We start from the raw sequence: 26,309 nt of genomic DNA on the forward strand, positions 1-26,309 counted from the left end.
TGCTGCCCCCCAGCATTTTAAGATCGCCCGGGACAGCGGAGAAGTCTCTGCTGTCCCGGGAAGGCAGGCGGGGGGGGGGGAGCAAAGACTTTCGCCCCCCGCCAGCCTTCAGAAGAGGTCGGGGGACAGACTGTCCCCGGACCTGGTCTGAAGGCGGTTTCCATAGGAACGCATTAATTGATTTTTAATGCATTCCTATGGGAAACCGTGCTTCGCAAGACGAAAAACTCGCAAGACGAAAAGACTTGTGGAACGAATTAATTTCGTCTTGCGAGGCACCACTGTTCTACTACTCCAAGGAAAGTCTAGTGTTATATAAATTTAATGAACGGTAACCATGATTAAATAAATAATCCTCCAAAGTGAAGGGAGGGGGGCTTTATCTGGGCTTCATGGAAGGGTCCTATTTCCTAGCTCTAGAGCAGAGGTCAGCAGGGGGCCAGTCCACTGTCCCTCAGACTTTGTGGGGGGCCGGACTATATATATTTTTTTTGGGGGGGGGGAATAATGAGCAAATTCCTATGCCCCATAAATAACCCAAAGTTGAATTTTAAATAAAAGCACACATTCTACTCATGTAAAAACACGCTGGTTGCCGGACCGTCCGGAGGCCGGATTTAGAAGATGATTGGGCTGGATCCAGCCCCCGGGCCTTAGTCTACCTACCCATGCTCTAGACCAGCCTTTCTCAACCTCTGGGTCCCCAGATGTTGTTGAACTACAACTCCCATCGCCCCTAGCTAGCAAGGCCAGATCTCAGGGATGATGGGAGTTGTAGTCCAACAACATCTGGGGACCCACAGGCTGAGAACCGCTGCTCTAGGGCATTTACTTGCTATATGCTTGCTAACTATGCCGTTTGCTTGCGACTAAAACTGGAAACTGCATACGGTGAGCGGTTCAAGTAAAAGCCTAGCCCAATGCTCCAGCCAACTGAAGGGCTGATTGGATGAATGGTTTATGCCCTCTAATTTTGCTACCGGCTCTTTAAGTCTCCAAGCTGCAGCCTGACCTGCTCCTTCCTTGCAGCCACAGAAGCGATGCCCCCCACTCCCCCTGGCTCTGGCACCAACAATTTCCTAGGGCTTAATCCAGGATCTTCCAGAAACTAAAAAGCAGAGCACCCCCCATCCCGTGTTCAGCTCATGGAGGAGCGGAGGTTGCCAGCCAGTGGTCAGGAAAGCATCGCATCACAGTCCTACCCATGTGTACTCAGGAGGAAGCGGGTGCAGGATTGTGGCCTTGTGCAGCAAGGTGGTGGGCTGACGGGATGTGTTTAAGCAGAGCTCGGATGGCCACCTGCCAGAGGTTCTTTCACTATGATTCCTGCATTGCAGGGGACTGAACGAAATGACCTTTGGGGTTACATTCCAAATCTACAATTGTATGATTCTTCAGTTTATATAGCCAAAGTGACTTTAAAGCCCATGAATAATCATAGTTTAGAGGTCCCGGGCCCTAAGGAAGCCAGATTATCCTCCACCAGGGCCAGGGCCTTCTCAGTGATGGCTCCAACCTGGAGGAATGCTCTGTCCCAGGAGACCAGGGCCCCGATGGATTTCACTTCCTTCCACAGGGCCTGCAATACAGAGCTATTCCACCTGGCTTTCAATTTGAACTTAGCCTGATCTTTTATTCCCCTTCCTTCCCTCCTCCTCCCCTTTTTATGAAGATTCCCTGCTCTGGGATCCCACAGCTAATTTTCCCGTTCTCCTCGCTGGCCCAAATGGGACTAATTTGGCCAGCTAGCCCTGGCTATCATCTAATGTTTATTGGATGGATTTCCCCCAAAAAATTGATTTTTGAATTCTGAATGTATTGTTATTCATGTTTTGTACAGTATTTTATGCTGTTTTTTGTTGCATCAATTAAGTGTTTTAAATTTGTTGTTAGCCGCCCTGAGCCCGGTTTTCTGAACCGGGAAGGGCGGGGTATAAATATTTATTTATTTATGTATGTATATATGTATGTATGTTGTCACAATGAATATATTACTTCTAAAAGTATAAGACCAGTCTTCTGGACATGTGCAGAGCACCATCACGGCAATCCTTCAGCTCAGATTCCTGCATGTGCAGGGGGTTGACTAGAGGACCCTTGAGGTCCCCACCAACTCTGCAATTCTATGGTCCAAAGCCTCTGCCCTGCCTGCAACAGCCCTTCCCCAATCCTGCATGATTACTCATAAAAGGAAAGGGCTCCGTCATAACCTAGAAACATCCATCCCTCCAAAGGCTGGAGACTTTCCCAGCAAATCAATCACTCAGCCCCCTCCTGACACATCCGTTCTTCTCTCTGACTTCCTTCAAAGATTTGCTCTTGATAGATGACTCTACCTGAACCCAGAGAAGTGGTGGGATGCATCCTGCTCAGGTCTCAGGAGACCGCTTAGTTGCAACCTTCATGGGTTGCTGTGAAATGACCTGGTTGCCCTCTCCCCCCCTCTCTCTCTCCATAACAGCAAACAATTCCGCCTGCTCTTTCAAAAGATGGATGCTAATACTTGCCAACTGTGTGGGAACATGTGGTTTAAACCAGTATTCCTGTGGATAAGAGCATAAGAAGAGCCTACTGGATCAGACCAAGGACTCATCCAGTCCAGCATCCTCTTCTCATGGTGGCCAACCAATGAGAAACTTGCAGGCATGACCTGAGCACAAGAGCAATTCTCTCTCCTCCTTCTCGCACCTGGTCTTCAGAAGCCTTGCTGCCTCCAAGCCGTTGTGGCTTGCAGCCATCGACAGCCCTCTCCTCCATCAAACTGTCCAGTTGCTTTTGGTGACCATCACTGCCTCCTTTGGAAGTGAGTTCCATACTTAAACTATGCGCTGAGTAAATACTTTCTTTTATCCATCCTGAATAATAATAATAATAATAATAATAATAATAATAATAATAATAATAATATATTAATTTATTATTTATACTCCGCCCAACTGGCTGGGCTTCCCCAGCCACTCTGGGCGGCTTCCAACAAAATATTAAAATACAGTAATGCATCAAACATTAAAAGATTCCCTAAACAGGGCTGCCTTCAGATGTCTTCTAAAAGTCTGGTAGTTGTTGTTCTCTTTGACATCTGGTGGGAGGGCGTCAAACAATAAAAGTACCACTAAGAAAAATTAACAGCAATAACTTCAGACATTTCAAAAGCTAAAACAACAATAGACAAAAAACAGATTAAGACTTGCATTAACTTTCTGAACACCTGAGTAGGTTTGTCTAACAAAACTGTTTTTAGCAGCTGCTGTAAAGGGTACAGTGAAGGTGTCTGCTTCATCTCAAGAGGCAGAGAGTTCCAAAGCTCCCAGTTGCCGTGTGCTCACTAAGTCTGGGCTACTGGACATTGAGAGAGGCTATACATCTCAGCTAGGTTTGTCGTTTGTCCAGTTTTGGGCTTGCGTCTAAAGAAACCGAGCTTCCAGATCAGCGGTGAAGAACTATAAAATCCACAATGCTTGGAGACCTCTTTAGAGGGCTGAAATGCAGACACCCTGCCTCCAATCAAATTAGTCCACAAGGCTGCCGGGAAGACAAGGGTGAGGACAGAGGGGCAGGAGTCATGGAAGATCTTTCAGAGAGCTACTCATCCGCTACATGTGTCTTGTGAAATCAGGCTAATGAACAGGATTTATGGCTTGGCAGTTACGATTCAGAAAAGCAACAGCCCCTGGGCTGAAGGCTGGGCTAGAGGGTGATGTCTATCAGCCATGGCAGCCCAATGGAACCCCTTTCTTCTGAGGCAGTCTACCCTGGAATACCACGTGAGGCAAAAACAGCAGGAGAAGGGCCCCAGACTCAATGCAGAAACATCTGGGAAGAGGTTGACACTACACAAAGTAGGCTGCTGCCATCTTTCCAGGGAGAAGGGAACTCTCAGGGGTTTAACAGAGCAAAAGTGACACTGACAAGCATTTTTATCTCCACTTTTCCCACGCAAGGTGGAAGCTTCAGCGAATGTTCAGCCTGACAGGTCTTGAACACAGCTGGGGTGCCAAAAGTTTGGGGGAGAGAAGGAGCCAAAAATGTGTCTAGTGAAACCGACCCTTAGAACTGCAAAGGAAAAACTGAGGCTGCAGAAAGGCCTTTGCTTTCGGACTCTCCCCATCCCACCGCTCTGCGGTCATCTCGACATTGACACAATAAGGCTCTTTTTGCAGTAACGTTCCTCCAGGTGCGCTCCTGCTCACTTGCGTGCTGGTAAAATGCAGCCACCCCACCACAGAAGCGCTGTGATAGAGGGAATGAATGAGAACTGCTCCAAGGTTGCGTTTTGGCAGCATGTTATCTATGTGCTACTGTGCATCTGTAATTGCAGGGGCAAGGACAGGAAGCTGTGGACGCAGAGCACTCTGTAGAGAAGTCAGGAAGAAAAGGAAGGTTGAGGCTCAGTGGGGAGGGGTAGTGGTTAGGGTGTTGGACCGGGATGTGGGAGAGGTCAGGGTTCAAATCCACACTTGGGGCAGTCTCTCAGCCTAGCCTACCTCACAGGGTTGTTGTTGTTAGGGAGGGGTGAAATGAGGAGGGGGGAGCAGTGTGTGCACTACCTTGAGCTCCTTGTAGGAAACATGGGGTGTAAACATACCAAAACATGACAACTGATAATAGTATCTCTTTGACCTCTGTGGGAAGTGGGACATTGGGCCCGATTAGCCCTTGGCCTAAACCGACAGGCCTCTTCTGACACTCTTAAACAAGGGTCAGCAAACTGTTTCAGCAGGGGGCCGGTCCACTGTCCCTCAGACCTTGTGGGTGGCCGGACTATATTTTTTTTGGGGGGGATGAACAAATTCCTATGCCCCACAAATAATCCAGAGATGCATTTTAAATAAAAGGACACATTCTCCTCATGTAAGAACACACTGATTTCTGGACCGTCCGCGGGCCGGATTTAGAAGGTGATTGGGCTGGATCCAGCCCCCAGCCCTTAGGTTGCCTACTCCTGCTCTTAAGCATTGAGAGGAGGCTGAAGCAGGGAATGTAACCTGCCCAGAAGGTGGGCAGAGCTGAGAGTTTCTCAAGCCCTGAGTTGCACAGGTGAGCGAAGATAGAAGTCCCCATATTGATTGGAATTAACCAGGCACATCTTTGGCCGCAGGGGCCTCAGGAGCAGCTAATTACGCCATTTCTCTGTGCGGCAGGCCTCCAGGCTGAGCTTCCTGTCAGTCTGCTGGCGGAGCCCGCTCATACCTTGGGGGTCTGCTCTTAGCTCGCACACCCACCCCTCGCCTTCCTAATTTGATTGCCAGTGCCCTGCGCTTCCCCAAGTCTCCTGGCGCCGTGTCCCACCCAACGGTTGAGCACACTGGGGATGTGAGGGGCCAGAAAGAAAGGGTCCATGTTCAATGCTGAAAGGCTGCTTGTCTGGAGCAGGGCTGCCGATTCCTACACTGGTACGGCTGCTTGCGCATGCATGTCAACTAGAAGTATTAATACGTCCCACGTGTTACACTTTGAAGAGGGAGGAAAGGCCTGGAATGCAAACTTTCAGAGGGATGCGCTGGATCCGCTTCGAAGCCTCTCACTCACCTTCCATGCCTTTTTTGGGGGTGGGTGAGGAGTTCCTGCCCTTTCTTTCTATGGGCCACCAATAAGCCAGCACTGCAAATACTAAGACAAACAGGAAAAACCTCCACGACTGGATTACGGTATCCAAATCAATGAGATCTGCATACTTTAGCATCAGAGAAGATGGCCCAGGAACTCCCAGGGATCTCCTCCACTTCTGAGGTTACCAGCTGCCTTACTTGCTCTGGGGTCCCTGGTGTGATGCTTGTGGGTGCCTCTCAAGTCCCCCTGTCCCTCCCAATTCACATTTATTTATTTAAGTGTGGGGTTGGGTGGCTGTTTTTTTTTTTTTTAAGTTCAGTAGGACTGTAAGAATGCAAGAAGAGCCCGTTGGATCAGGCCAGTGGCCTCTCTAGTCCAGCATCCTGCTCTCACAGTGGTCAGCCAGATATCAGTGGGAAACCAGGGAGCAGGATCTAACCACAAGAGCAATATTCTCCTGCCTGCAGATTCCAGCAATCAGGGGCATTGCTGCCTCCAACTTCCGATTCAGAGAAGGCTCAGCTTTCAGGTCTGTCTTGACTGGGGAAGTGGGAGGGGTACATCCTTACTTATTTATATCACAGGCCTTGTATGCTGTTTAATAATAATAAATTTCTAAGCTGTTTCCATAAAATATTCATTACAAAATAGCAATAAAATAAGACTTTTAAAAACAGGAGACAAAATAATACCAAAATAGAGATAAAATAAAAACATTTTAAAAAACAAATGGTTTTTACATGCCTTGCCCAAACGAAACAGTTTTTGACAGGGTCTGAAAACTGTATAACGTTGGCACCTGCCTAATGTCAAAGTTCCATATAACTTTCTGGTTTAAAATGCTAAGGTATAAACTACTGTGCAACTCTCCCCTTCCGTAAACCCTGGCTAGTAGCCATTAAGAAGGACTTTCTGCATTAAGAAGGACTTTCTTTCGCCTGTCCTGAATCTTCCACGAGTCCAAGTGTTACAAGAGTGGGAGAAAACCTTTTCACTATCCACTTTCTCCACGCCCTGTAGAGTCTTACGAATGTCTATCATGTAATCTCTTACCTGCCTTTTCTTCAATCTAAAAATTACCAAAGGCTGCAACCTTTTCTCATAGGGGAGTCCCTCCATCCCCTTTCTGAACCTTTTCCAACTCAACAATATCGTTTTTGAGGCGAGGTGTCTAGAATTGAACACAGCACCATTGACTCGTAGTACAACATTATGATATTGGCAGTTTTTAAATATTTAATTCCCTGGTATCAAATTAAATGCATGGAGGAAGAGAGGGCTACTGGTGCCTATTGATGGCTATGGGGAAGCTCCAGATTCAGGGGCAGTCTACCTTTAAATAACAGCTGTTGGGGAAAGAAAAGCAGGAGAAGGCTACTGCACTCACATCACCTGGCTGGCCACTGCGGGGAAACAGGATGCTGAGTTGTTTGGGCCTTTGGCCTGACTCAGCAGGGCTTGGCTCAGCGCAGTGAGTCAGGTGGAAACTGAGATGGGGAGGGATGCTCCACAGAGGGCTGATTGTACTTCCTCTCCTCTCTGCTCTGCTTTAAAAATAAAATATTTGCAGGCATGCAAAGAAAATGTTTTGATTTGGGAAATCAGAGAAATGTTGCTTCAGACAGTGCAAGAGAGCCCCCAGGTTGGGGAGGGGGAATCGGCTCATCCACCTCAGTGGATGTTAGCAGAGGTCAGAAGACACCCACCCTGTGTCCTTTGCCATCCCACCTGAGGCAAAAGAGCAGGAAGCGAAGGAAGTGGCCTGCAATGCAGTGTGTGGTGACCCCACTGTCCAAAGACAAGACGTGGGCCTTTTGGCATGAAACTCTTCGTGTTTGTTCACTTGCTAAATGCAACGCACCTTCCAGGCATTGCTCCACTTCTGCATACCCTTCCCTGTCCTACCGATGTTTTGTGACTCTTCCCTCTTTGCAAACATTGCTATAGAGCTCAGCGGGTGCGAAAAAAGTGTCCGGTGGGAAGTCTGCATGGCCCTAAGGAAATCTCAGAAGCTACAAAGTTGGGAGAAGGCCATAGTTCAGTGGCAGAACATCTGCTCAGGGTGCAGAAGTCAATCTCTGCCACCTCCAAAGCAGAAGGTGAGGTGAAAGGAAGACCACCTGCTCCATTTACTGCCCCATAACCTTCCAAGTGCCATGGCACACTACTGCTGAGGTCCAAAGCAGCAGCAGCAGCAGCAGCAGCAGCAGCAGTTTCCTGCATTGAAAAAAGTTCATGCAGCTGGATGGAAGCAAACCAAGAACAACTTGTGAAGAGGTGCAAAGGGTAGCCCCATCTCAGGATGGGAAGTTAAGAAGCACCTGTGCATTCATCCTGTCACTTGGATGCAAGAGAGGCACAGCTGAATCCCCAAGGAGAAGACGGCACAGTTGGAAGAACAGAGAATCACACAGGAACACAACAGGCAAACTCATTGCAGTTGAACAGATAAAAGGCTTCTAGGAGGCCGAAGTAACTTGCAAATATCCAAACACATCACACAAGCGGTTCTGTGACACAGCACGTTAAGAGTAGGCCCTGGAATTATCGCAACTATCTTCACAACGTCCCTGCAAAGGAGGCCAGTATTAGGCCAGGACTACAAACTGAGAGGATACGATGCAGCAACTTTGCTGAAAGGCAAGCTGCCTACATGTGTCTTTAGACAGTGCCTAGATACTACTGGTAACTCCAGCATCCAACACCAAGAGTTCAGGGCAGAAGAAGAAGCAAATAACCAAAGTTCGTCAGAATCAAACAAACCTGCCAGCCAGAAGCTGCAACTAAGCCAGAGCTTTGGTTTGTAAACTATGGCTTGCAAGCAACTTCCAGTTCATGCCTGCAGTGCCATTTGGATGTCTGAGCAAACTTGTGGTTGCTGCAAGTCTGGAAAGGAAGGGCAGAACCTGCAAGAGAGGGAAGGGAGGCAAGAGAAGGATCATGCAAAGGCTTATGAAATGTTCTTGATCTTGGAGATCGGATTTTGCGATGTCTGAATTAAGTCGGAGTTGATAGGCACTGGGCTGCATCTGCTAATTGCTCCAGATACTCATCATCTCCTTAAGTGCAAAAGAGCTGTGATGGGTTAGACGGAAAGGGCAGGGAAACTGGAGCTCTCCAAGCTGAGCAGCCAGCATGGCCAATGACAATGGAAGACACAGTCCAAAGACATCTGGTGGCCAGAGCATCCCCACCCTCCGAATGCCAGGCCCAGGAGCCCCCAACCAGGGGACAAAAGTGAGTGTCCTGCCTCGCTGTAGGCTGCTTCCCAGGAACCAGAGTTCAAGAGTTAAACCAAGAAGTTGGAGGCAGCAATGCTTCTGAACACCAGTTCCTGAAAACCATGCGAGGACAGAGGGCTAGTCTTGTGCTCAAATCCTGCTTGCATCTGGTTGGCCACTGTGAGAAGAGAATGCTGGACTAGCTGGGCCTTGATGGCTAGAAGCCAGTTAATGAGACTGATCCTCCATGAATATTGCCTCATCCGCCTTTCACAGCCATCTAAGCTTAAATAGTGACTAATGTATATATTGTGGCAGTGAGTTCCTTAAGTCCATTAAGCACAGTGGAAGAAACCCTTTGGTCTGCTCCTGAATTCCCTGAAGCTCCTTTCACTGGTCAGTTCTCCCCACCTCACTGACGGAGATAACTCCACCCGTGCTATTTCTGTATCGCATCATTCTATCACCATCATTCTTTTTCCTGTCACTTAGCTGTCTTATAGGAGCACAAGGGGGCTCCTTCCTTTGGCCCAGAAGGGTGGCAGCTGCCTCTTCAGAACTGGTCATAAGAACCTAAGAAGAGCCTGCAGGATGAGGCCCACGGTCCAATCCTAAAGCCATCCAAGTTGTTGGCCATCACTGCCTCTTGGGGGAGCAAATGCCATAGTTTTAACTGTGCATTGGGTCCATTCCGAGGACAGTACATGAACAGAACCCTCAAGAAGACCCTTGACAAGCATCTCATTTCAAGTTAATTTCACAGCCATAATGGATTTTTCAGAAAGCATTTCTAGAACATATTTACTCTCCAACATCTTACTTCCTTTCGCAATTGGAATAACGCCCCTCCCTGCTCTCTTACAATTTCTATCTAATTCCCCAAGTCATCCCAATCCTTGGATAATTCCAGGTAGTTTCTTTTTTTCTTTTTTTTAATCAATAGCTGACAGACTTGTCAAATTACTTCGGGGACCAACAAAGCAATTTTTAAACATTCATAAACCCTCGCACAACAGTTTAAGTGCGCTGAATTTTAAGAGCGAAAAGGTGAGGGCTGAACAAAAATGATCAAGCAGGATTACGGTTTTGTAAACGAGAATTTAATTCATCATTAATGAATCATTTTGCAGAAGCTGGCTTGGTCCCCCACACTCCTAACCTGTTGCAAAAATATGGGAGAGCAAGAGATGGGGAAAGCCCAGATGGGAAAAGAAAGAGGGGTGGGGAGCGAGGAGAACGTGCCCCAGCCCCAACCTGATTATTTCCTTGAAAGTCCCAGATGTCTAGAGGCTCCAGCATACAATAGTGTATTAATACAATCACAGAATTGTAGAGTTGGAAGGGACCTCTGAGGGTCATCTAGTCCAGCCCCTGAAGGTAGCCTTCCTTCCTTCCTTCCTTCCTTCCTCTGTTCAGTGACTAATTAAGGCACCAAAGAGGGGCTGGTGGGCCAGGTAGGAAAGCTGCAGGGGCCTGCTATTCGTGGCATGAGAGAAGCTCTACTGCAAAAGCATGAAGAGGGGCTGTGGCTCAAGGAACACACCAAGGGGGTTGCAGATTAGAAAGAGAGGAAATGTTTGCAGTCAGAGAGTCACATTCCATCATTCTCTTGAGGGCCACATGGCAGCTGTGGGGAGGGCCAGGGGCAAAAGCTGGTAAGGGGCAAAACGCCTTGCTTACAGGACTTGCAATGGCTGCCAATTTGCTACCGGGACAAGTTCAAGGTGTTGTTACTAACATAAAAGGTAAAGGTAAAGGGACCCCTGACCATTAGGTCCTGTCGTGGACGACTCTGGGGTTGCGGCGCTCATCTCGCTTTACTGGCCGAGGGAGCCAGCGTACACGGGTCATGTGGCCAGCATGACTAAGCCGCTTCTGGCGAACCAGAGCAGCGCACGGAAACGCCGTTTACCTTCCCGCCAGAGCGGTACCTATTTATCTACTTGCACTTTGACGTGCTTTCGAACTGCTAGGTTGGCAGGCGCTGGGACCGAGCAATGGGAGCTCACCCCATTGCAGGGATTCGAACTACCGACCTTCTGATCAGCAAGCCGAAGAGGCTCAGTGGTTTAGACCACAGCATCACCCGTGTCCCCTGTTACTAACATACAAGGCCCTAAACAAATCAGTTTGCTTGAGAGAGAGCCTTATCCCTTTATGCACCCAGTGAATGGCTGTGGTCTGTGGGAGAGTCTCTCCTGCAAGCTCCAAAGACCTCAGGAGCCAACTCTGCAGTAACTCGGAGCAGGGCTTTTAGTGTGGCTGCCCCTGTCCTGTGGAACGGCATTCCTGTTTGAGATACTGCAGGTGCCCACTATCTGCACTCGCTAGAAGAAGTGGGACAGATTTTTGCGGCATCAGGTTTTCATGGATAAATGGTTCTTTACCACGTATTTCCTGGTTTAAAACTATTTTATGTGTAAATCACATTGAGACGGTGGTTTAGAAGGCAATTAATAAATTAACTGCAATAACAGGGATAACTGCAACCTTGGAACAGCTCAGTCGGTAGAGCATGAGACTCTTAATCTCAAGGTTGTGGGTTTGAGCCCCACAACGAGCAAAACGATTCCTGCATTTACAGGGGGTTGTAATAGATGACCACTGGGATCCCTTCAAATTCTACAATTCTAATATTCTATGTTGCTGCTGTTGAGCCGTCTGTATGCTCGATGTATTAACATTGTTGCAAGTGACTCTCCTGGTTGTAGGGGATGAATACATAAATTCTACTACTACTAATACTACTACTACTAATAATAATAATAAATTCTCCTCTAAAGCCAAAGGGATACCTAGCTCCTGCTGTGTCCCAGGGCACTCAGAAAACACAAAACCCCTAAAACAGAGAGTGCAGCTCCCTTTCATTTTAATCTTCCTCGGAGGCTGATTCATTACTGACAATGGAACCAGTGGTGAGACAGGCAAGGAGACAAGTGTGCTGGTGGGTTGGGGGGGGGGGCGGAAACGGCTGTCGCACAACCCCACTCCCTTCACCCTCCAACCTGACAGCCCCCAATGGCTGTAGATCTGCAGAAAATTTGAAAAAATACCCACCCATAATGTCTTTCTTCCAAGGATTTTATTCCTCCCCCCCCCCGCCCCTCCACTCTGCCGCACCATATCCAAGTGACCTAGATATGACAGTTGTTTGCAAATATCTAATTCCAACGCAAGCTTTCCTTTTCTCTCTCTCCCTCCTCCTTTCCTTCCCAAGCATGGGAAAGGCAGCTCTCAGCTAACATCTGCCCCAATTATTTCCTCGGACTGCAAAAAGGAACATATCTGGGAGGCTGGAAATAATTAATGCAAACAGCTTTAGCCATGGATTTTTTTAAAAAGGAGAAGATGAGAGGTAGGAGGGAGGGCAAGAGAGAGAGAAAAAGTCAGGCAATCGACTTGAGCGTTTGACATTTTCAGAGCAATGAGGACTGCTGAAAAGGGAATTTGGTGTACTTGTGGCAGAAGCAAGTAGAACGCACCACCCCTGAAAAAACGACAACACCCCAGCGTGGTGCTTCACGTGAGATACTGGGGAGAAAGGGGTAATCTTAGCCCTGCCTTGGCCTTGAGCGCAGGAAGCAACAGCAAAGATGACAATAGCTCTGAGCACACACAAAGAGCCCAGAAAGAGGAACTATCTGTAAGATTTCGGTAATTGCCACCAATGCCCTTATCTGGTCAGGTGAAGCGCTGGGAAGTCCTGGCCCATGTGTTGGATGATGCCTTGTATACAAAGATCTCATCCTGTTCTCACAGTGGCCAGCCAGATGCCCGCTATGGGAAACCTGCAAGCGGGTCCTGGGCACAAGAGCATTGCTCACCCCACTCCTGTGGCTTCTGGGAACAGAGACTGAGAAGCACCACTGACTCCTATCATGGAGTGAGAAGCACCACTGACTCCCATCACGTAATTATAATGATTATTGTGGGGGCGGGGGCAGAGGGAGAGAAAGGTTTGAAGCCTACCTGCAAACACAAAAGTGCAATTAAGGGTTATTCAGACCTGATTATGAGAACTCCAGTCTTCCCACACCCCAACGGCAAAAAGTGCCTCAGAACAGCCACACACGCCGGGGTGTGTCAGTCTCAAGAATTCAATATAATTCCTTGAGTAAACACACCTAGGACTCAGCTAAGGCAAACATGAGGATTCCTTGTTAAGTGACTTTTCTTGGAGGTAGGAAACACCTCAAGGACACCAGTATGGAAGGGTAACTCAAATGGGCCAAATCATCCGAGGGGTGATATTTTGAGTCTAAACCAACTCCAGCCCTCCAGATGTTTGGGACTACAATTCCCATCATCCCTGACCACTGGTCCTGTTAGCTAGGGATGATAGGAATTGTAGTCCCAAACATCTGGAGGGTTGGAGTTTGCCTAGGCCTGGTCTAAACCTCCCCCCTCAACTATTCACTCTGGTCCTGGGGCCTTTCCATTTTTCAGTTTTTTTATCATCGTTCTTATTTCCTCTGTGTCAATCGGGGTGTTCAGCCTTTCTTGTGCTTCTGTCGGGATCTTTTGCACCTCTTTCTCTTTTAAATATCTTTCTATTTTCCTCATATTGTTCTTATCTTTCTTTTTATATAGTTGTCTATAATATTCCAAGAATCCTTTCCTGATATCTTTGGGGTTAGTTATCTCTGTTCCTCCCACTTCAATTTTGTTTATTGTGTTTTTTTCCTTTCTTTTCTTGATCTGCCAGGCAAGCCATTTTCCTGATTTATTTGCGAATTCGAAGTTTTTTTGTCTCAGTTTTTTAATATTCCATTCCACCTCCTTATTAATCATCATTGCAAACTGGGTTTGTAAAGCCTTGATGCTTTGCTTGATTTTTTCACTGTTTGGGTTCTTGATTAGTTTTTGTTCATTTTCCATAATTTGTTTTAAAATTTCTTTCTTTTCCTTCTCCCGATTTTTCTTCTTAATCGAATTCTGCTGTATAAAGAAGCCTCTCATCACTGCCTTGCTTGCGTCCCACACTATATTCATCCTCGTTCCTTTATTACAGTTGTCTTCAAAGTATTCTTTCAATTTCTTCTGTGCATCTTGCACTACCTTTCGATCGTCCAATAAGTAATCATTTAGTCTCCATCTATAGGTTCTTCCGGTCCAGCGCGACACCGACTCAGGCGGGGATTTCTTCACTGCGGAGAATCCCGAGCTTCTCGGAGGAAAAAGGGGTTCCGCAGGGCGCAGCGGCCCCCTGAAAAGTATCTGGAGGGTGTGCAGATACACTGGTTCCCGTGGAGCCGTAACGCGGACCTCCCGGACGTCAGGTAACTCCGTCTTTTCGGAGCGAAGAGTACGACGGGGGGAGAAACGGGCTGAGGGAAGCCATAGCTCCCTTCGAGAAAGCGAAGCCCCGAGCCTGAAGGGGAAGCGCCGGATTCTCAGAAAAAACAAATTCGAGCTCAAAAAGGAGGTTACAACTCAGAGTGGTTATTAAAGAACTCGAACAAAAAGGAGGTCAAAAAGAGAGCTCAAACTTTATCTGAAATCATGGCGGACGCAGAGATCTAGGCAAAGCAGCGAAAAACGTGAGTGTCGCTAGCGGTCGAACTTTTCTCTCCTTGGAAACTTTCCGGAGCATTTGAAACAAAGTAATTGATAAAAGAGGAAAGTAGAGGAGAGCAACAAGTTACTATATTGCGATCAGCCTGTATATGTTTCGGATTTCCCCAGCCCCCTTATATCGGGAGGCAAGGGAAAGCTGTTAGTTTCACTTTTAAAAGCTCTGCGCAACGAAAGAACTTATCGGGCTAGAGACTCCATTGTTCCTTTTCGGTGGCTGCGTGCCAGGAGGAAGAAGGAGGAGAAAGGGACTGTCCGTTTGGTTCGGCATTACTACTTAAACTAAACTTAAATAATAACTTTAACTTTTCAAAATAACCTGGCCATCAGTGCAAAAGAGACTTTATTGTGAACTTAACGGGAAGTGGGGAAGCCTTTTGGTACCTACTTCTCTGTCTCTTCTTTCTTGCATATATTTTTACCATCGGTTTTTTTTCTTTTTCTTTTTCCTTTTTTTTCCCTTCGTCTGGACTCTACCCTCCGATTGCAACCTCCTGGTGGTTGGAAGGAAAATTACAACCTGGTTCTTCTTCTTTTTTTTTTTTTCTTCTTTTTCGCTCTTTTTCTGACTTCTCTGGGAGAACTAATTTCTGAGGTGGGATCTCTATTTGTCGGGAAGAAGTTTAATTGGGACTTATTCTATTGGCGCCCAACCCCCGAAATATTCCATTTACCCAAACTTTTATGGGAATTAGCCCGATTGAGGGCAGGAAGACAAAGAAGGAAGAAATTCTTAAGAGGGTGGCCCCTTAATATATGAAATGGATTAGCCTGATTGGTGGCAGGAAGACTCAAGATCAAGTACTGACTGGACTGATACCCTGGACTTTGGACTTAGAAACTGATAACTAATAACTCTAATCTGTGGATTAGCCCAAGTGGGGGCAAGAAGAAGGGTCACCGATTGGGGAGACCGACTACTGGTTATAAGCACAATAGGGCCAAAAACAGACTTAAAAGTACAACAGACTATAGAATTTAAGGGGCATTGGGGATTGTATTAGGGGGGACTAATTTGACTCTTTGGCAGAAAAGGGGATAAATAAATTGGGCGAAATGTCGCATACACAGAAAAAAAGTGGTGAAGGGGGGACTCCGGGGGAAAGAAAGGGATCCAAACAAGAATCAGATTTTAAAGCGGAAATATTGAAAATGTTTAGTGAAATTAGGCAGTCTGAAAAGAACCTAGAAACAAAAATAGAACAATTAGATACAAAGATTGGCAAAATGGATAAGAAAATAGACGAGACGGTAAATGAATTGAAAGGACAAATCAAAGAAATATCCAAGAGAACCCAGGTGTTAGAGGAGGGAATGAAAAAGACAAAATTGGAAATGAGAGAATTGAAACGGGAAGAGGATAAAATCAGGGTGGGTCTCATGGAATTCAATAAATCACAAGAAGAAATGTGGGATGCCATCTCCATGAATGAACTTCGACAACGGGAAGTTAATTTAAGGATGAGAGGGATACCTGAAATCCACAATGAGAATATTAAACAAAGATTAACAAGAGAACTGGCACAATGGTTGGAACTCCAAGAGGTGGAAGTGGCAAATTCGATCCAGAACGCCTTCAGGATGAAGGTAAGAACGACCAAAGCGAAGAAATATCCCGGGGACTGCTTGATAACATTTAAAGATAGAGATATGAGAAACTTGGTTCTACAAAAAAATAGGGAAAAAAGATTGTCCATAGATGGTTTTTATATAATTATTTTTAAAGACATCCCAATTAAATTGTTGAAACGAAGAGACCCCTACAAACCACTGGTACAAACTCTTAAAAAGAACAACATAGAATTCAGATGGGAGTTCCCGGAGGGGATCTCCTTTACCTACAAGAACAAAAGGCACCGACTATGCAGCCCAGCGGAGATAGGCAAGTTCCAAAGAAAGTATAAAGAATTAATGGTAGAAGAGGAAGACGAAATGAAAGGAGCAACCGGAGGTACCGCCGCAAAGATGAAGAATGGAGAGCAACGGGAAGAGGAGGGGGAGGAGGAAGTGGAGGAAGAAGAAGAGGAAGAAGAGGAGGAAAGATTATAAAACTTAGGAAAACTTATTATTTAAATTAATTAATTTGGAAAAAATATGGCATTAAACATATGGAATTGGAATGTGAATGGACTGAATGAAAAAAAGAAACGGAATAAGGTGGAACATCTTTTAAAGAAGAAGAATTTAGACATAATATGTTTACAGGAGACACATATAGCAAAGAAACACAGAAAGATTTTGATCAATAAGAGACTCGGAAACGAATTTATATCATCAGATAGGGAGAAGAAGAGGGGAGTGATACTGTATGTAAGGAGTAAAATCGAAGCACAACAAATTTTTAAAGACGAAGAAGGAAGACTTATTGCAGTCCAAATTAATTGGCAAGGTGAGAAAATAATGATTGTCGGGATTTACGCACCTAACGGAAATAAAACTGATTTTTATAAGAATTTGGAAGAAAAACTGTTGGAATACGCAGACCAGAAGATAATTGTAATGGGAGATATGAACGGAGTGGTGTCAGGAGAGATGGACAGATTGAGAAACAATGGTTCAAAGGAAGGAAAACTACCCAAAACTTTCTTTGAAATGGTCAAAAATTGTAATCTAATAGATATCTGGAGGTTGCGGCACCCACTGGAGAAACAGTTCACTTTTTATTCGGAACCAAATCAGTCAATGTCCAGAATCGACCAAATTTGGATATCAAATGAATTAACGCCAAGAATCCTAGAAGTAGAAATACAACCGAGAGTTATCTCAGATCATAGCCCCATTAAATTAGAAATTAAAGGATTTGGACAAAAGTGCAATTAAGGGTTATTCAGACCTGATTATGAGAACTCCAGTCTTCCCACACCCCAACGGCAAAAAGTGCCTCAGAACAGCCACACACGCCGGGGTGTGTCAGTCTCAAGAATTCAATATAATTCCTTGAGTAAACACACCTAGGACTCAGCTAAGGCAAACATGAGGATTCCTTGTTAAGTGACTTTTCTTGGAGGTAGGAAACACCTCAAGGACACCAGTATGGAAGGGTAACTCAAATGGGCCAAATCATCCGAGGGGTGATATTTTGAGTCTAAACCAACTCCAGCCCTCCAGATGTTTGGGACTACAATTCCCATCATCCCTGACCACTGGTCCTGTTAGCTAGGGATGATAGGAATTGTAGTCCCAAACATCTGGAGGGTTGGAGTTTGCCTAGGCCTGGTCTAAACCTCCCCCCTCAACTATTCACTCTGGACCCCCTGAATGCTCAATGTCAGATTCCTTCAGGGATATGTGGAAGGTCACACATGGCCACTAAATCCAGAATAATTCCAGCTCCTGAGTTCCATGCTCTGAATAGAATCACAGAACTACAGAGTTGGAAAGGAACCTGCAAGGGTCATCTAGTCCAACCCTCTGCAAGGCAGGAACTATAGCATCCCTGGCAGGTGGCCAGCCAACCCCTGCTTAACAACCTCCAAGGAAGGAGAGACTACCACCTCCCAAGGGAGACAACTTCACTGTCAAACAGCTCTGACCCTCAGAAAGTTATTCCTAATGTTTAATCAAGAGTCTCGTTTCTTGTCATTTGGGTCCAGTGGTTTGGGTCCTGCACAGTAGAGTAGCAGCTTGCTCCATCTTCCATGTGACAGCCCTTCAGATATTTGAAGATTATAATATTAGCAATCCAGTAATATATATTATACTACTGGATTTCAAGTAGTATATGTGAAAAGCATCTAGGGGTCTTAGTAGACCACAATGCCAGCGTACTAGAAGAAGCAAAGATCACCAGTGTTGAAGCAATGATTCTTCAACATCAACATCATTGGACTGGTCACGTTGTTTGGATGCCTGATGATCGTCTTCTAAAGCAACTACTCTATTCCAAACTTAAGAATGGAAAGTGTAATGCTGGTGGTCAACAAAAGAGGTTTAAAGACTCTCTCAAGGCAAATCTAAAAAAAAATGTAGTATAAACACTGACAACTGGGAAAAACTGGCCTGTGAGCGCTCCAATTGGAGAACAGCCTTTATCAAAGGTGTCGTGAGCTTTGAAGACACTTGAACTCAGGACGAAACAGAGAAATGTGCAAAGAGGAAGGCACACTTGGCAAACCCTCAGCCATGATCAACTCCTGCTCCAGAAACCTATGTCACGCCTGTGGAAGGAAGTGTGGATCCAGAATTGGCCTCCACAGTCACTTACAGACTCACTATTTAGACCATGTTCATGGAAGACAATCTTACTTGGCTACAAAGGATCGCCAAGGAAGAAGAAGAGTGTTCAGATCAAGGGAAGTCATAGTCCCACGCTATTCTGCCTTGGTCAGACCACACCTGGAATACTGTGGTGTTATCAGCACCATGCTCTAACCAACTAAACTATATCAATATTTCTCCGTTTAGAAACTCCTATCCATCTTGGTCTCCCTTCTCTTTGAGTATTTCTGACCATGGGATCTCACCCAGTAGCTCCTTCAGCTTTTCAAAACTGGCCTTCTTAAAGTCCAGAGCGCATGTCCAACTACACTCAACTTTCCCTTGCCTCTGTATCATGAAACCCAAGAGGACATGATCACTTCCTCCCAAGTTTCCCAGTACTTCCACTTGGTCAATCAGTTTCTCCCTATCGGTGAGGACCGGGTCCAATATAGATGATCCCCGTGTTGCTTCTTCTACCTTCTGGGAAATGAAATTGTCAATGAGGCTGCTGTTTCTTTTGCCCTTCAGGGCTTTCATTCCGTCTGTGAGAACTTCCCACAATCACCTGAGGCATCTCTGGTGGCACATACCAGTCTGGGTAAATGCAGCCCCAGGCACCAAAATACACTGTGGACGAGGAAACGGGAAACACTGTGCCTGCGCTTGCAAAAAAAGAAGAAAGTGGCAAAACGCAACATTTCCCCTCCTCTCCATAAATTGCACAGATTTGAGTCCTCAGGAGGAAGGCGGGGGAAACACCCTTTGCGTGAAATACAACCAGGCCGGCTATAAAAAGAGCATCCTGTTTTTGAGACACAGTTTGGTTGTTTGGGGATCTTTTTTCCTTCTAAAACCACCGTTGGAAGGAGGAGTGTAAACTGGAGTGCCAGATTGCAGCTCCAGAAGAACGAGAGGAATTTTCTTTGGGCCTGCAGGCGGAAGGAGGCGATGGTGAAAGCATGCACTATGAGCCACCCTGGAATGGTTTTGTTTTCTGAGCAACACAAACTCCGGACAGCAAAGCTTACATGATCTTACTTACCATGGTGAGTTTCGCTTCCCGGTCTCTTCCAGAATTTTCCATTTTCTGTTTTTGCAGGTGAGGAGCAGACAGTGGAGGAGGGAAGAAAGGCTGGTATCTCATCTCCTCCAGCCCTCACCCACCAACCCATCAGCAGGAAGTAAGCCTCCTCTCCTCATCAGACCTCCTTGTATGGTGTGAGCAGCCGGGCTCAGCATGCTGGCTCTTGGCCCCAGCCCAGCTCCCTGCGGCCTCAGGAAACTGTTCCAGCATGCAGTCTACAGGGAACAATCCTCAGCCAGTTCGCAGACAAAGCCAATATTATTAACTCCTTCTGCAGCAGGCAGGGGCTTTTAAAGGGACAGGCAGGAGGGCTCCCACCTCCAGCACGGCAAAGAGTGCAGAAGGGGACAGATTCAAGCCTGGCAGCTCCCCCTTGTTCTTTTCCTTTTTAAGGGTCAGGAAGGAGATGGTGAGAAGGATGCCGCTCTACCTGGGAACCCTGGAGGGCAGCTGCTCCCAACTAAAACAAATGCAAGATGGACAGGTCTCCCTGAATATCCATGAAGGAGCATTGCTAAGAACTCAGAAGCACTCTGGGCGCAGATCTGCAGGGTGGTAGCAAAATCAAGGTGGCATGTGACACTCCAGGTGCCCCGTGAACAAAGTTTTGTGCTTTTTAAAATGAGCTTTTTAAAAAGGAAAACTGGGAGAGGCAGGCAATCTGGCAATTTGGGGTCCAGCATAGAAGAGTCGGGAGACTGAATGGTGCCCCTGTTCCTATGTTCCTATGTTCGGATCCGATTGGGCCGGATCCGGCCCAATCGCCTTCTAAATCCGGCCTGCGAACGGTCCAGGAATCAGTGTGTTTTAACATGAGTAGAATGTGTCCTTTTATTTAAAATGCGTCTCTGGGTTATTTGTGGGGCATAGGAATTCATTCATCACCCCCCCCCCAAAATATAGTTCGCCCCCTCCACAAGGTCTGAGGGAAAGTGCTGAAAAAGTTTGCTGACCCCTGTTATAAGTGGTACCATTTATTTATTTATATCATTTATATCGCACCTCCTCATTTAACCCCCCACAACAACCCTGCGAGGTAAGGTGCGCTGAGAGAGAGGCAATGACTCCAAGGTCACACCTGGTGAGTTTCCTGTGCCAAGCTGGCGGAATGGGGGAGGGAGAGGGACTTCCTTGATGAATTTCTGTGTGGCATCACTTAATCTGTTAACGGGCACAGGAATTATGTCAGAAACAAGAGGGGGTAACCCTGTAGGGAATTTCCCACAGCCACCTGGGATCGACCAGGGTCCTAGAGAACTTCATGGGAGGAGAGGATTGGGCCCTGTGCTAAGAGGTGGGAAGGTGGCCCATGGGATCTGCAGCAAAATGCCTCGGCCCGATCCTCTTAGGTCATAGTCCAAAGTCCAGGAACCATGCATTCTTCAGCATCCTTTGGAAAAGGTTTTTTTTTTTTTACAAGCTTTTATCTCTGCTGCCCTCGGCCCTTCAAATGTGGACTTTGTCACTGGAGATAACAAGTCTGCTTTGCAGCGCAAGAATGAAAAATCATGCGCAGGAAAGGACTATTGCTGGAATTTAAAGATCTTGCTGCTCAGATAGACTGCTTTTACCTTGGGCTGGCAATGCGCAATATACAGATACAGATAAAGATACAGATATAGATATGTATATTTTGCTAACTGCTGATTATTTAAGTATTTGCACCTTCTTCATCTTGCTGCCCCACAAATGCTGGACCCACAAAGGGTGTTAGGCTATAGGCTCAGGACTGAAGCCATCTCAGTAAAAGTCTGTCTGGGCGGCTGCCCTTACTAAGCCTCTCTGTAAATTAGCATCAGGTGTGCCTTAGTTATAGAATGGGGATTTTAAAAAAATGTATCAGGACCATATTATTAACAGCACAAATGACCTAGAATGGCCATTTTGTGCTCCCATCTGCTTTAATTTTATTACATAAAATTAAATTGTACATGGAGTTGTTAACATCCACCCAATATTCTCTTTCCAGGGCTACAATTCTGCAAGGGGAATAGGGGCAGGTTCTCAGCACCCTTAGCAAACTACAACTGTCAGGACTTGGGGGGACAGGGGAACCTGCCTTAAATGTATGGCCTTTATGCACACCACACCTTATTCCGAGTCAAAGCGCTGGCCTGTCTAGGTCAGGACTGCCTCTCGCTCTGACTGGCAGCAGCTCTCAAGGGTCTCAGGTAGGGCTCTGCCTGCGGGATCCTTAAACAGAACTCTTGACATGCCTCTTGTTTATTTCACAACCTTCATACACTGCTTGATTGTAAAGCAACAAACAAACCTCAGAGCAGTTTACGGAAACCATATAGAACCATCAGATTATCAGACCAAAGACTGATTAAACTGGCAGCAGCGCCCTAAACACCTGAGTAGACTTGCCTGAATAAAAATGTTTATAGCAGTTGTCAAAGAGAGTACAGTGGAGGCACCTGCCCAATACCTATAGGCAGGGAGTTCCAAAGTTCAGGTGTTGCCATACTGAAGTGCTGAGTTCTTTTGAGGAGATACCAATGCTGGGTCCAATAGGTTTAGTGTTTACACTCTCTCTCTCTCTTCCACGCTGCTGATTTTGCCCTGGCTTAGAAGGCCTACTGTCCCCCGTCCCCCCCCCAAAAAATGTTGGGTGTGCCAGGAGGGAGGGGAGAAAATGCAGACATGGGTAACAGAAGCAGTAATGAGCGCGAGTGTGCGCAGCCCGCCAACTGCCTCCTCCAATCTGCCTGGCTTGCTGGAGCTCAGGAGCAGAGTAGATGAGGATTTATGAGCTCTGTCAGGAAAAGCGTGGAAAGGAGTCCGTGACAAATTAATCACCAATCTCGGCCACGCTGACGGGGCGCTTTCCATGCCCGCCCTCACCAGCGGTGCCAGGTTGCTTGCCACAGGCCGGAGCCCTGTAGGGGGCACATTTCTGATGCCATCACCTGTGTTCTCTGCTGACATCTGCCAGGGCCCCACAACACCTTCCAGATGTCCATTCCCCCCTGGGCCTTCTGCCAAGGCTCCCAACCAGCAGCTGGGTCGCCCGTCCTTATGATATATCTTTACATTTTATTTACAGTATTTGCTTTGTTTCATACAAAAACCACCATCACCTCAAAGCGGTTTACAAAACAGATACCACAAACAAATAGGAAGTATTATTAAGAAGAATAAACAACAGTTCCATCCTTTCACAGAGTTTTCCCAGTTCTATTAGTGATGACACTACTAGTTAAAGGGACCCCTGACCATTAGGTCCAGTTGTGGCTGACTCTGGGGTTGCGGTGCTCATCTCGCTTTACTGGCCGAGGGAGCCGGCGTACAGCTTCCGGGTCATGTGGCCAGCATGACTAGGCCGCTTCTGGCGAACCAGAGCAGTGCACGGAAACACCATTTACCTTCCCCCGGAGCAGTACCTGTTTATCTACTTGCACTTTGATGTGCTTTCGAACTGCTGGGTTTCCCCAGCCACTCTGGGCGGCTTCCAACTGAATATTAAAAACAGTACAGCATCAGACATTAAAAACTTCCCTAAAGAGCTGTGGGTTAAACCATGGAGCCTAGGACTTGCCGATCGGAAGGTCGGCGGTTCGAATCCCTGCGACGGGGTGAGTTCCCGTTGTTCAGTCCCAGCTCCTGTCAACCTAGCAGTTCAAAAGCACCGCAAAGTGCCAGTAGATAAATAGGAACCGCTCTCCAGCAGGAAGGTAAACGGCGTTTCCGTGTGCTGCTCTGGCTTGCCAGAAGCGGCTTAGTCACGCTGGCCACGTGACCCGGAAGCTGTCTGCGGACAAGTGCCGGCTCCCGGCCTATACAGTGAGATGAGCGTGTAACCCCAGAGTCGGTCACAACTGGACCTGATGGTCAGGGGTACCTTTACCTTTACCTAAAGAGGGCTGCCTTCAGTTCTCTTTTAAAAGTAAAATAGTTGTTTATTGCCTTGACATCTGCTGGGAGGGCGTTCCACAGAGCAGACGCCAAAGGTTGGCAGCAGCAGGGACTGAGCAACGGGAGCTCACCCTGTTGTGGGGATTCAAACCGCCGACCTTCTGATCGGCAAGTCCTAGGCTCTGTGGTTTAACTCTATTAGTGATGACACTACTAGGGTTGCCATATTTCAAAACGTATGTGAACCACCCTGAGACCATCGGGTATAGGGCGGTATATAAATAAATTCAATCAATCAATAGACGAGAAACAGGTTAAAGCTCACAGCAGCTTTCTAAATATCTAAGTTGGCTCGTCTGAACAAAAATGCTAGCTGGCAGGTACTGAGAAGAGGACAGCGAAAGTGTTTGCCTGGTGTCAAGAGGCTGGGAGTTCCAAAGAGTGGAAGATGCGGCACTGTTGGTTACAGCATGGTGCTGATAACGCTAAGGTCACAGGTTTGATCCCTATACAGGACAACTGCATTGCAGGGGTTGGACTAAATGATCCTCAGAGTCCCTTCCAACCCTACAATTCTGTGATACTACAGGTGAAACTCAAAAAATTAGAATATCGCCGAAAAGTTCATTTCTTTCAGTAATTCAACTGAAAAGGTGAGACTAATATATGAGATCAACTCATGACATGCAAAGCGAGATGTGCTTCTACTTCTCCGAGGTCCAATCTTGCTCGATTTGCAATCCTTGTTTTGCTGATTTCCTTGAATATTCTAATTTTCTGAGATGGTCAATTTGGGGTTTTCATCAGCTGTACGCCATGATCATCGCAATGATAACAAATCAAGGCTTGACATATCTCGCTTTGCATGTCATGAGTCGATCTCATATATTAGTTTCACCTTTTAAGTTGAATTGCTGAAATAAAGGAACTTTTCCACGATATTCTAATTTTTCGAGTTTCACCTGTATTCTCAAGGATGGATTTCTTCTGCCGACTGAAGTGCTTGAGTAGGCAAATGTGGGGCAAGGCAATCTCGTAGGTAAACTGGCCCCAAGTTATTCAGGACTTTATACGCTAACAGCAATACCCCTTGAACATGGCCCGGAAGCAGGCCAGAAACCAGTGCAGATCTCTGAGCGCAGGTATTAGATGTTGACGAGGCCTCACGCCTGCCAGCAACCACGCTGCAGCATTCTGCACCAGCCTCAGGATCAGGAGCCAGGGAAGCCCTACATGAAATCCTTCCTCATTTTAAGGAATGTAAGAAGAGTCAAGACAGATTAGGCCAAAGTTCTGCTTCAGCCTTCCCTGAGTTTTAGGCAAAACCGCCATTACCCCGGCCAAGAGCCTGCACTAAAGGAATGTTGCTAGGCACTTAAAGAGGACTTGTGGATTGGGCCCATGACAGAAATTCACATTAATGTACAGAATTTGGCCTCTTGGGGAATGAGGACCAGGTGTGTGTGTGTGGAGGGGTCCTCACTTTTTAAAAGGGGTGAGGAGAAGGGCAAGATATTTAGAGAATGGATTAAAAGACTGGGGGCTCCACTTTCAAGCCACAGCCCTGCTACAGAGACCAGGTCCAGGGCAGTTGTAGTACGAAGCCTCTGGCTGGCTGACTATAGTATTGATTGATTGATTGGTTGACTGCATTTATGCACCAACTTTTTCTCCAAGGAGCTCAAGGTAGTGTGCATGCTTCTCCTACTTCTCCCACAACAACCCTGCAAGGTGCGTTAGGCTGAGAGGCAGTGACTGGCCCTCAAGGTCACCCAGTCCGGGGTTCGAATCCTGGTTTCCCAAGCCCTAGTCCGATGCTCAGCCACTGACAACTCAGCACCCACATGCTTTTTACACACAGCCCTGGTTAGAGCAACAAAAGGCAGAATATTCCTGCAGGGGCATCTTGAATCAACGGGAGGTGGAGTTATGGTGAAGCCTGTAAAAGTGCTGACCCCTCAAAATATGGGTGGGTGGGTTCCACTTCATCCACAGGCCTCCAGCCTTTTGCCAGCAGCGCCCAGACAAGCCCAAAGCCCAAGTGACGTAGCCCCACCAAGAGAGTTATTGGCAGGTGAATCTTGCCATTCTCACTTGGGCGATGAGGCAATCCTCTTTTTAAAGGCTACTGCTGAAGTCATTTGCTTTATTACCTTGGCGCCTGCTCCCCACCCCAACCCCCCGTTGTTTGCCGTAAATCTCTTGGCAGCAGCCCATGTCTCTGGGTCCAGCTCTTTCCCCCTTCATAACCTCAGCAGAGGGCATCTAAATTCTCCGCACACACCCCCCCCCACTTGCCACCCACAGGCTGCAGTTCGGCTCAAAATCTCACACTGGGGCCTACGTTCTGGCAAGGCCACTAAAAAGGTACTCCACGAACCTCTTCATTTAAAAAACAAAAACAGCACCGGGGGAAATAAAAACACAGCAAAGCTTTATGTTTGTGCAATGAAAGGATTGGGGTTTTTTGGGTGGGGGAACAGCACTTCTGCTCCTAAGAATACAGTCATACCCCGGGATAAATACACTTCAGGTTGAGTGCTTTCGGGTTGTGCTCCACTAGTGCATGCGCAGACGGTCAAAATGACGTCACGCACATGCGCGGAAGTGGCAAAACATGACCCGTGCACAAACGTCTTACGTTCTGTTCGGGATGCAAACGGAGTTCCAGAACGGATCCCGTCCGCATCCCGAGGTACCACTGTATCACACTGAAGTCATCAAATCTGCACCCATTATTGCTGCGAAGGTATATTTCCATGAAAAACGGTTTTTTAACCTGTCCTGTTTCCCCAGAGCAGGCCAGGGGCAGTATGCATGGT

General features: G+C 46.8%; 1 protein-coding gene across 9 annotated transcripts in view; it reads right to left on the reverse strand.

Moving 5' to 3' along the window:
• The window catches only part of DAB2IP (DAB2 interacting protein), a 305,802-nt gene that overhangs the window by 62,311 nt on the left and 217,182 nt on the right, over positions 1-26,309 (reverse strand). Inside the window, exon 1 of one of the 9 annotated variants that reach the window (XM_081896340.1) lies at positions 19,588-19,775. The exons of the other annotated variants lie outside the window; for them this stretch is intronic. The gene's annotated coding sequence lies outside the window, so the exon portion shown is untranslated. Of the gene's footprint in view, positions 1-19,587; positions 19,776-26,309 lie in introns of those variants that run through there. 9 annotated transcript variants of the gene reach the window in all.

This window comes from Podarcis melisellensis (assembly GCF_964234715.1).
Source record: "Podarcis melisellensis genome assembly, chromosome: Z".
Classification (NCBI taxonomy): domain Eukaryota; kingdom Metazoa; phylum Chordata; class Lepidosauria; order Squamata; family Lacertidae; genus Podarcis; species Podarcis melisellensis.